Below are 9,024 nucleotides of genomic sequence, written 5' to 3'. Positions count from 1 at the left end.
GGACACTGCAACTAACAAACACCAAGATGAAACACATGAGAACAAGAGAGAAAGTGTTCTCAGTCAAAGTGGCTGAATTTTATTTTTAATAAGTATCTTTGTCAACTGAATCAATATACCTACGGAATGATAGGTGTGAGTTAAAAGCTACACTCAAATTTATAAACCGGAAAAACAGGATAGCGTTTAGGATAGAAACATAGGATAGAGTTTATCTGAAATGCGTGAGTTAAAAAATCACTCTTACCCATATTTACTTAAGAGACTAGCGTGTGTTCCATACAGAGAGATCCACAAGTAAAAATCTGGATGGTGCACCGTATAGGAACAACAATCCCTTTCTAAGCAGTTGGTGTCTGGAAGAGATGCCACTAATGTTTCAGCGTCCTGTGATGGTATGTTTTTGGTCCTCCAAAGGTTGCCAGGGTTTTGGAGTCAAAAAAGAAAGCATCAGATTCTATTTCTAATTTTAAAAAAACAATAGAAGTATAACCCTTTTGCCAGGTAGAGTCAGCAGCAACAAAGGCCGGGTTCAATATCTATTTTAGGGGTTCCTCTTAACAACAGAAAACAGAATCGTCTTGAGCCACCAACCAGTAATCTGAGAAAACTAAACACCACCCCTGGGAGCCTCTATGGGCTTGTCTCTCACTACCACGTTTTGTTGACAAAACTTACGTCGACACCCAAAAGTCGACAAAATAAACATCGCCAAGGGTTGTTCACACTTGCTCTCTCTGTCAAGAAATCATGTCCACATTGGGGACACCATCATCAACAGGGTGAGCAATGCACCGTGGGTATGTATCCCACAGTGCAGTGTTGTGGGAAGGAAGAGCTGATCGCTGTGCATCTTGGGATTCTCTCCGAGTTCTCCCACAGCCCCCTCAGCTGCTGAGAGCAGCATTATGAGTAACTCTGTGAGCTCTCCGTGCTGAGGAATGGCAAAACAGCGCAGCAGTTTGGCCCCCTCCCCCTGCAGCAGCTGCTGTGTTCCTAGTGCTGGGCAGAACAGGAGCATGCCAATGATTTGCTCTTTGTTTGTTCCCCAAATGGAGCAGCACACAGATACTTCCTGCTTTGAAAGGGGAGGGGCACATGCCTGCAGGGCAGCAGAGATCAAAACACTCAGCAGAGCAATCAGGGCAGGGCATTGTGGGATACTGGTGGAAGACAGGTTTCAGAGTAACAGCCGTGTTAGTTTGTATTCGCAAAAAGAAAAGGAGTACTTGTGGCACCTTAGAGACTAACCAATTTATTTGAGCATGAGCTTTCGTGAGTTACAGCTCACTTCATCGACAAAACAATCAACAGTGTCTACATTGGCTCTTTGTCGACAATAAAGAGAGGGGAAAAGACAAAAGTCTCTCGTGGGGTGGAAGTTTTTTGTCGCCAAAACTGGGCGTTTTTCGCGACAAAAGTCCCATTGTAGGGTGTACGCTCTTGCTGGTTTGTCGCCAAAAGGCAGTTTTTGGTGACAAAACTTGGTAGTGTAGACAAGGCCTAAGAAGCAATACTTCCCCTCTCGCAAGTACTGAGTCTGTGTACAACAAAATAAGAGGAACAACGTGGGTGAGATAATCTCTTTTGTTGGGCCAACTTTTGTTGGGGAGAGAGACAAGCTTGCAAGCTACCCAGAGCTCTTCCTCAGGCCTGGGACAGGTCCTCAGTGTTTCACTGCTAACTACAAGACGGAACAGATAGTTCAGTCCAAGTAGTCAGCACATATTCTAAAGGGACATGTATTCAAGGCACGACCAGTAAACACTCCCATGGTCAAAAAGGGAGGTTAGTGGGTTAAAGATTGTTGTTGCCAACTAACCCTCTTTTTGTCTTCAGACTACAGGGGCGTTAACACCTTTCACTCATACAATAAGGATAACAACATTTCATTACCCCTGCATTGACATACTGGAGTGATTTGTAATTCAAACCAGCCAACATTGATCATTTTGGCAAAGCAGCTCCATCATGCTGATCACTCAGGCAAAGTAGACATATCTAAGGAAACATAATCTGCTTCTGTAGTCTTTTCCCCTCCATGCATTCCTAGATGTCAGGGGAGAGCTCATTCAGACCCTGCTTACAGTAGAAAAAAACTTTTCTTTTTAAAAAAAAATAAGGAAACTAAAACTTTTGCACACACACTTATCAGTTCATCTTCATTGTCCTGCTCTCCTGTAGTTTCACACAGACAGGACAGGAAATACAGAACAAGAACATGATAGCTGAAGGGTATACTGGTAAACAATTCTGTTTTAAAGATAGCTTTTGATACAAATGTTGTGGTTGGGGCTGTGCTCTTTAAATAGTTCTGTGGCTCTTAACTTTAACTGATGATACACAGGTTGCAATCTATTATAACATGTGACATTTTAACCAGTGTGCAGATACTTCTGCTTCTAGTGAGAGCAAACATTCAGAATTTGCCATAAAAGTAATGTAGAACATTGCTGACATCACAGTCAAGAATATTGCAAACAGTTCCAAGTCAGAGAAGTCTGATTCCAAGGCCCCTCTCTCTCAGCTCTCCTTCCTTTACTTCTCCAAGCAGCCAAAGTGTTTAATATTCAATATACATTCAGAGACAGTTTATGTATTTTCAACTTTAAGTAAATATTTAGTGAGGTCATTAGCTTTCACAAGTTCAGATGAGAAGTTTAATATTGTGACTGGTTATGGCAAAAGAATGGGAATCAGGCGACCAGAGTTCTAATCCTGGCTTTTTTTCCACATTTGCTGTGTAACGCTGAACAAATCCTCTAAATGCACTGTGTCTGAGTTTCCTTATCTGTAAAATGGGGATAATAGTACATCACAGAGTTAATAAGAGGAATTCATCTGTGCTTTCAAAGAACTTTAGCTCCTCAGATGGATATCAGGAGATGTAAGCAAAATAATAAAGTATTATTGTTATCGTTTGGAGAGTATGATTGTGCCATTTGAGGATTAAAGTGATTGTAAGTTTTAAATCCAGGATGATTACAATTTTATAGAAAAGGTTTTAGAACCAAAACCTACCAGTAATTGGAGGAATAATTTTCTTATTAAATTTAAAAAAAAACCAACTGTCTAGCCATCATAGGAGCATTCATAATTTTTGTCATTATTGCTCTTTATCTTATATGATCTTTACACTGGACTAGAACAAAGAATTAAGTGACCTTTCTGGTTTCTCTAGTTTTAAAAAATATATATCCTCATAATTTTGTGGAAAATGAATATTCTTGTTTTGCATATGCCTTTGAAAATATCATCACCTTTTATTATTCATATTACTTACTACTTTTGGGTATAGATAGCACTTATCTGCAACTCTAAAAGTACTTTACAACAGATAGGTATTTTACCTATTCTACATATGTGTAAAATAAGGGAAAAGCTAAGTGATCGTCCCATAGTGATACAGTCTTTTGTGGTATAGTAGGGAACAGAACAAGTCATCTGAAACCATTCTATGGCATTCACTCTTAATGCTACTCCTTCTCTCTCTTCCTTGTAAACTGGTTAAAGAAAATGTGAAGGATTCAACTTCTTCAACCTGGTCTAATATTATAAAATAAACTGCCATAAGATACCATAGAAACAGGGATAATTCAAGTGTTGCTCTTTTGCTCTGTTTAGTAACTGGATAATGAGCTGTAATAAGAACATGTCTGTCTGTATATTAAATTAAACACTATACTAAAGAATATAATATGGATAATATAGTCCGAAGAGTTAAAATATTTAAGAATAATCACATGGTTGCATCTGCTGAACTGACCTATGGGGCAGTTAACATAAGTGAAATAATGATAGCCATAATGTAAAATTATATATTTCAAATGTTACCATGTGCAGTGAAGCAACATACTTTAAACAAGCAGAGGAAGTGGAGTAATATTTCTATATTTCTTGCCAGATTACAATAGCTAACCCTAAACTATACAAAAAGGCTGTTAGACTAACATGTGCTCACCGTAAGAACTGGACAAACTTGACTGTGTTCATGCCCTTCCTGTGGGCACTTCCTGTGGCTATTCTAGCAAATGGGTTTACTGGCAGGAGGATTCACAGAAAAAGCACATTTTATACAAATATTGGAGAGTTCTTGGAGAATTATAACAACTCTCTAGCTCACCCCCAGAAGTCCCCATCATGACAGAGGCTCCTTTAGCACTCTGCAATACACAGGGATGTGAAGGCATTCTGTTGCGTCTCTATACAACAATAAGAATAAGAGGAAACTGCATGGACATAGATGGGTTCCAAATAACTGTGTTTATTAACTATGTCTAAACATTCAAGGCCTAGCTACATTTATATACTGGCACTCAGGGTTCTGGTGGATTCTCCAGTAGAAGAGAGGGAGGCACACATGAGGACTCAAAGAGAGAGAGGCACTCACCAGAGAAAAGGCACTGCAGGGTTTAAGTTTTGCAAAAGACCTTGCACAGGTCAGTTAGATCCCCGAGTGACTTGTATACACCATGCTTATTGGTAACCGCACAACCTCTGGGATGTGTGGACTCTAATTCTAATTACAAAAATGTTTTCTTTCTATATAATCTTATGTATATGAGACTATGTGTGGCAATTGAAAATATTTTACAAAAGGATTCCTTTGATAAGTTTTACTTGTACGAGCCTGAAGCAACAGAATGAGCCAAATCCCCAAATTCTCCTTACCATACTCATATGAGTAATAACACAGAATTTAAATTCCACTGACTTCAAATCCCCCTTAATTTACTTATGGCAGCAGTCCCATTCAAATCAGACACAGATGATAAAAAAAAGCAAATTCAACTTTACACCGCTTTACGCATATTGACTCTGACAAAAACCAAAGACCAACAGGAGTCCTGATGGGCTGTTTAACCAGGACCACAGAATGAAGAACAGCCACAAGAGATACACTAAGCTCAGATCTCACTCAAGCACTGAATCAAATTTTGAATGCTGGCTTGCACCCCAAGCGACAGATCAGAACTTGTTCACTCTCTCACATGCATACTTTCATACACAATTTTTTCCCCTTTCAATTACTTTGAATTCCTTTTTATGCAGGTGCAACTGTTTTCAAACAGTTGTCTTTTATAATAATTGGAAATATTTAATGTATGTTAAAATATAATAAGACACTTAGAAATTTTACATCAGATCGCTGGATCAGGCACAGAGTGAGTTTGTCAGACATCCGTTTGTGGTTTAGTGGTTGTTCGTGACGTTTCAGGAACCATAAACATTTGGTCTCAGTTCTTCAGTAGTAGCTGTTTGTACAGTGCTGAATTCCCAATAAACTCTGTGATTATCCTGATAAATATCTGCATTCTTCTTCATAATGAATGTGAGGTAAGCACTTTTAATTGTATTTAACAGTGATACTGAAGTTAGGATCTCGTTCTCAGGAACAAGAACACAGAGCAACTGAGCTGACCTCTTAGACTCAAAAGAGAACACTTCAGCTTTGAACTGAATTTACTAGATCCTGCCAGGAGATAAAAATGTAAAAAAAAAAAGCTATCAGGAAAATCTTTAGGATAAAGCTTAGAAAGAGTCACATTTTTACTTAGGCTGCAGTAACTGAGGTGAATATTGTGCTCTGTGAAGTTTATGTAAGATAAGTACAATAATGTTAAAAGTGTTTACTTAGTGGTCAGGGATGCATGTACAGGAACGCTGACCTGCTTGTATCATAGCGTCTACTGTGACCCAAAGGGTGCTGGAACAATGTGTATGGTAGGGGTGCTCAGAGCCATTGAACCAAACTGTAAACCCTGTATATGATGGAAACCGCTTCACGCCACAGGCTGCTGCTGTACTCCCAGCACCCCTGGTTCCAGCACCTGTGCTGTGACCACCAAAACCTCTTAATGCCAATTGGCAAGGCGGTTACAGGAATATCCTGATTCCGATGTATACATTCCGGTTCAACAAAGAATATCATGCAAGGTCTTAAATTAAAAGCTGGTGTCACACTAGTCATCCATACCAATGTGAAATGTATGTACAGACACTATGTAAGGAGCTATGTATATGTATGGAAAACATGTCCTTAGAGTCTGTATCAAGGTATTAGGCACCAGCAAAGGTAAAAAACAGGTTTTCTCTTAGACAAAAAATGTTTTTCTCTCTGTCAGGATGTAAATTAAGCATTGTAAGCTAACACAATGGATGTTTATTTACATATGAAGTCAAATGTTAATGAAGAGATGTGAAATCAACATGAAAAGAACACACAGGAAAAAGCAAACCATGGGGGGTTATCCTGTTTATGAGTAAAGACAATGGGCGCTTTGGGGTTATTTCTAGAAGGCAAGGAAGACACCCAGGCGCCCTTCGCCAAGGAAGAAAACAAGGGCTTTTGCATTCATGAAGGTGGGGGTCTCATTCTGTCTTGGCTGAAAATGCTGAAGAGAACTTTAGGTGACAGAAAACTTCTTTAGACATGAGGTTAACATTAGTTTAGTCTCTAGAATCATAGAATCATAGAATCATAGAATATCAGGGTTGGAAGGGACCCCAGAAGGTCATCTAGTCCAACCCCCTGCTCAAAGCAGGACTAATTCCCAGTTAAATCATCCCAGCCAGGGCTCTGTCAAGCCTGACCTTAAAAACCTCTAATGAAGGAGATTCTACCACCTCCCTAGGTAACGCATTCCAGTGTTTCACCACCCTCTTAGTGAAAAAGTTTTTCCTAATATCCAATCTAAACCTCACCCACTGCAACTTGAGACCATTACTCCTCGTTCTGTCATCTGCTACCATTGAGAACAGTCTAGAGCCATCCTCTTTGGAACCCCCTTTCAGGTAGTTGAAAGCAGCTATCAAATCCCCCCTCATTCTTCTCTTCTGCAGGCTAAACAATCCCAGCTCCCTCAGCCTCTCCTCATAACTCATGTGTTCCAGTCCCCTAACCATTTTTGTTGCCCTTCGCTGGACTCTCTCCAATTTATCCACATCCTTCTTGAAGTGTGGGGCCCAAAACTGGACACAGTACTCCAGATGAGGCCTCACCAATGTCGAATAGAGTGTTGTGTGTTCTTATTTTGTTTTACATGTAGCCATTTGTTTCCAATATTCTTTCTCACGGTTCCTTGAATCTCTGATCATAAATATGTTCTTGTTTTCACCATAAATATATCTGAGTGCTGTAGAGTTAAGCAAAGTGCTAGTCCTAAATTGAATCTTGCAATCTGGTGTGTGCTGTTCCCTTGGGAATAGCAGACCTGGTAATTCTGGGAGTGTTCAGTAGATAGGGGGCTGGATTTGCATGGAAGGCTCAGAGTATTCAGGGGTTGATGTGTGCCTCTCGCTACCTACATAGAATGCGTGAGGCCTGCAGAGGCCTGGGAGACAGTGCTTGTTTTGCCAGAGACTGTTGGTTTCAGGGAGCTGACCCACAGCAAGCACAGATAATACTCCTTCATGCTAAGGGCAGATAGTGGTGAGATGACTCACAACCCTAGGTACCCCGGGGGAGCGTCACATCTACACCTGAGAAATCCTTTCTAGCATTTAATACACATTTCTGGAAAGAGAATGCAAAACAGAAACATTAACATTATGAGTGGAGCTGGTAACTGGTCTCATCCTAACGATGGATGAAGAGCAAATATCCAACTACCCAAAACCTGAGTGCCACTGTCACCCCATATGCCACATCATACTGTCACTTAGTTTAGGGGAACTCTCAAACAGGGGGCCCGGGGCAAACTGCCTATATTGCCCCCACTATTCCCCCGCCACTGACTGTAGTCATGTCTTTGCTGATAAATTACTTATGTTTCTGAAACTAAGGAGTCTAGCTAGATTCTCAAATATTATTGTATGACTGTCTTTCAACAGTAGCCAAGCTGGCTTGTTTTCATTTCATTTCAAGGTAGAAGGTTGTAGCTTTCTTTCTGTTGTGAACCTCACCAGTATAATTCAGGCCTTTGTCACCTCAAAACCAGACTTTTGTATTTAGGACTACCCCTTAAAGCTAGTGAAGAATATGCCAGTCTCCTTGCTAAGAGACGATTCTTGCCACAAGCATATTTAAGCAGTGCTCAATGTTCTGTACTGGCTGCCAGTAGTTTGTGGATAGTTTAAAGGTGTTGGTTCTGAAATTTAAAGCCCCAAATGGCTCAACACCTTTCTACCTGAGAGACTGTCTCTTTCCCTGGGATATTTTGCCACAATTAAGATCTGCAGAGGCACTTGAGCCAGAGCGCCCTCATAAAAAGCCAGGGAACAAAGAGGATATTCTCAATGAGGGCTCCTTTCCTTTGAAATACACAGCTGCCCCTTGGTGCAAAATAGCCCGGATCTGCTGATGTTCAGGGCATGCTCCAAGGCACATCTTTTTAAGAGGGCTGCTGAAGATGCACATGTTGTTCACGATTAACGTGTAGAGAAGTGGGAACGTGTAGGGAAGTGGCTGTTTATTTTGCTTTGTCTTGCTGCACAGTTATTTAGTATGATCATGTGCTGCAGGGGGGCTGTTTATTTTGTTATACTGACGTGATGCTTTCTTGGAGTACTTAGTACTGTGAGTCACCTTGTTACCCCCTGCCTACCAGCATGAAGGGGACTTTCTTGTGGTTGCTGTGAGGCAGCATCCTACGACAATCAGCCTCACTGCGGCTCAAGCATTCTCCGCAGAACTCTGCCAGCCCTTCCTTTGCCTGGAAGGGAGCACAAGGTATACCCCATCCCAAAGTCCCTCTGGCAGTGTCCCTTGCAGGGTCCAGCCCCCGTCACTGGACACACAGAAATAACCAGCTTCACTGTCCCCAAAGGGAACAGTATACACATCAGCTTATTTGGTTCAACTGAGGATTCATACTTGGCTCAATACCATAGCATTGAGATGCATTTATAATAAAAACAAAGATAAGTTTATTAACAAAGAACAGAGATTCAAAGATTCAGATAAGTATTGAGTAAACATATTGGAAACAGAATGGTTACACACAAAACAAAACCTAAACCACAATCCTAGGTCCACACTTATTAATGGCTACCTTTCCTATTTAATAAAGCAGATTTTCTCCC

General features: G+C 40.7%; 1 protein-coding gene across 1 annotated transcript in view; it reads left to right on the top strand.

Moving 5' to 3' along the window:
• Window positions 1-5,256: 5,256 nt before the first annotated feature.
• LOC125631850 (putative G-protein coupled receptor 141) overlaps window positions 5,257-9,024 on the top strand; it is a 44,297-nt gene continuing 40,529 nt past the window's right edge. Inside the window, exon 1 of the mRNA XM_048839199.2 lies at window positions 5,257-5,337. The gene's annotated coding sequence lies outside the window, so the exon portion shown is untranslated. The remainder of the gene's footprint in view (window positions 5,338-9,024) is intronic.

The sequence above is a fragment of the Caretta caretta genome, chromosome 2 (genome assembly GCF_965140235.1).
Source record: "Caretta caretta isolate rCarCar2 chromosome 2, rCarCar1.hap1, whole genome shotgun sequence".
In the NCBI taxonomy this organism is placed as follows: Eukaryota; Metazoa; Chordata; order Testudines; family Cheloniidae; genus Caretta; species Caretta caretta.
Note: the sequence above shows the minus strand (reverse complement) of the source record. Positions and strands in the feature narration are given on the sequence as shown.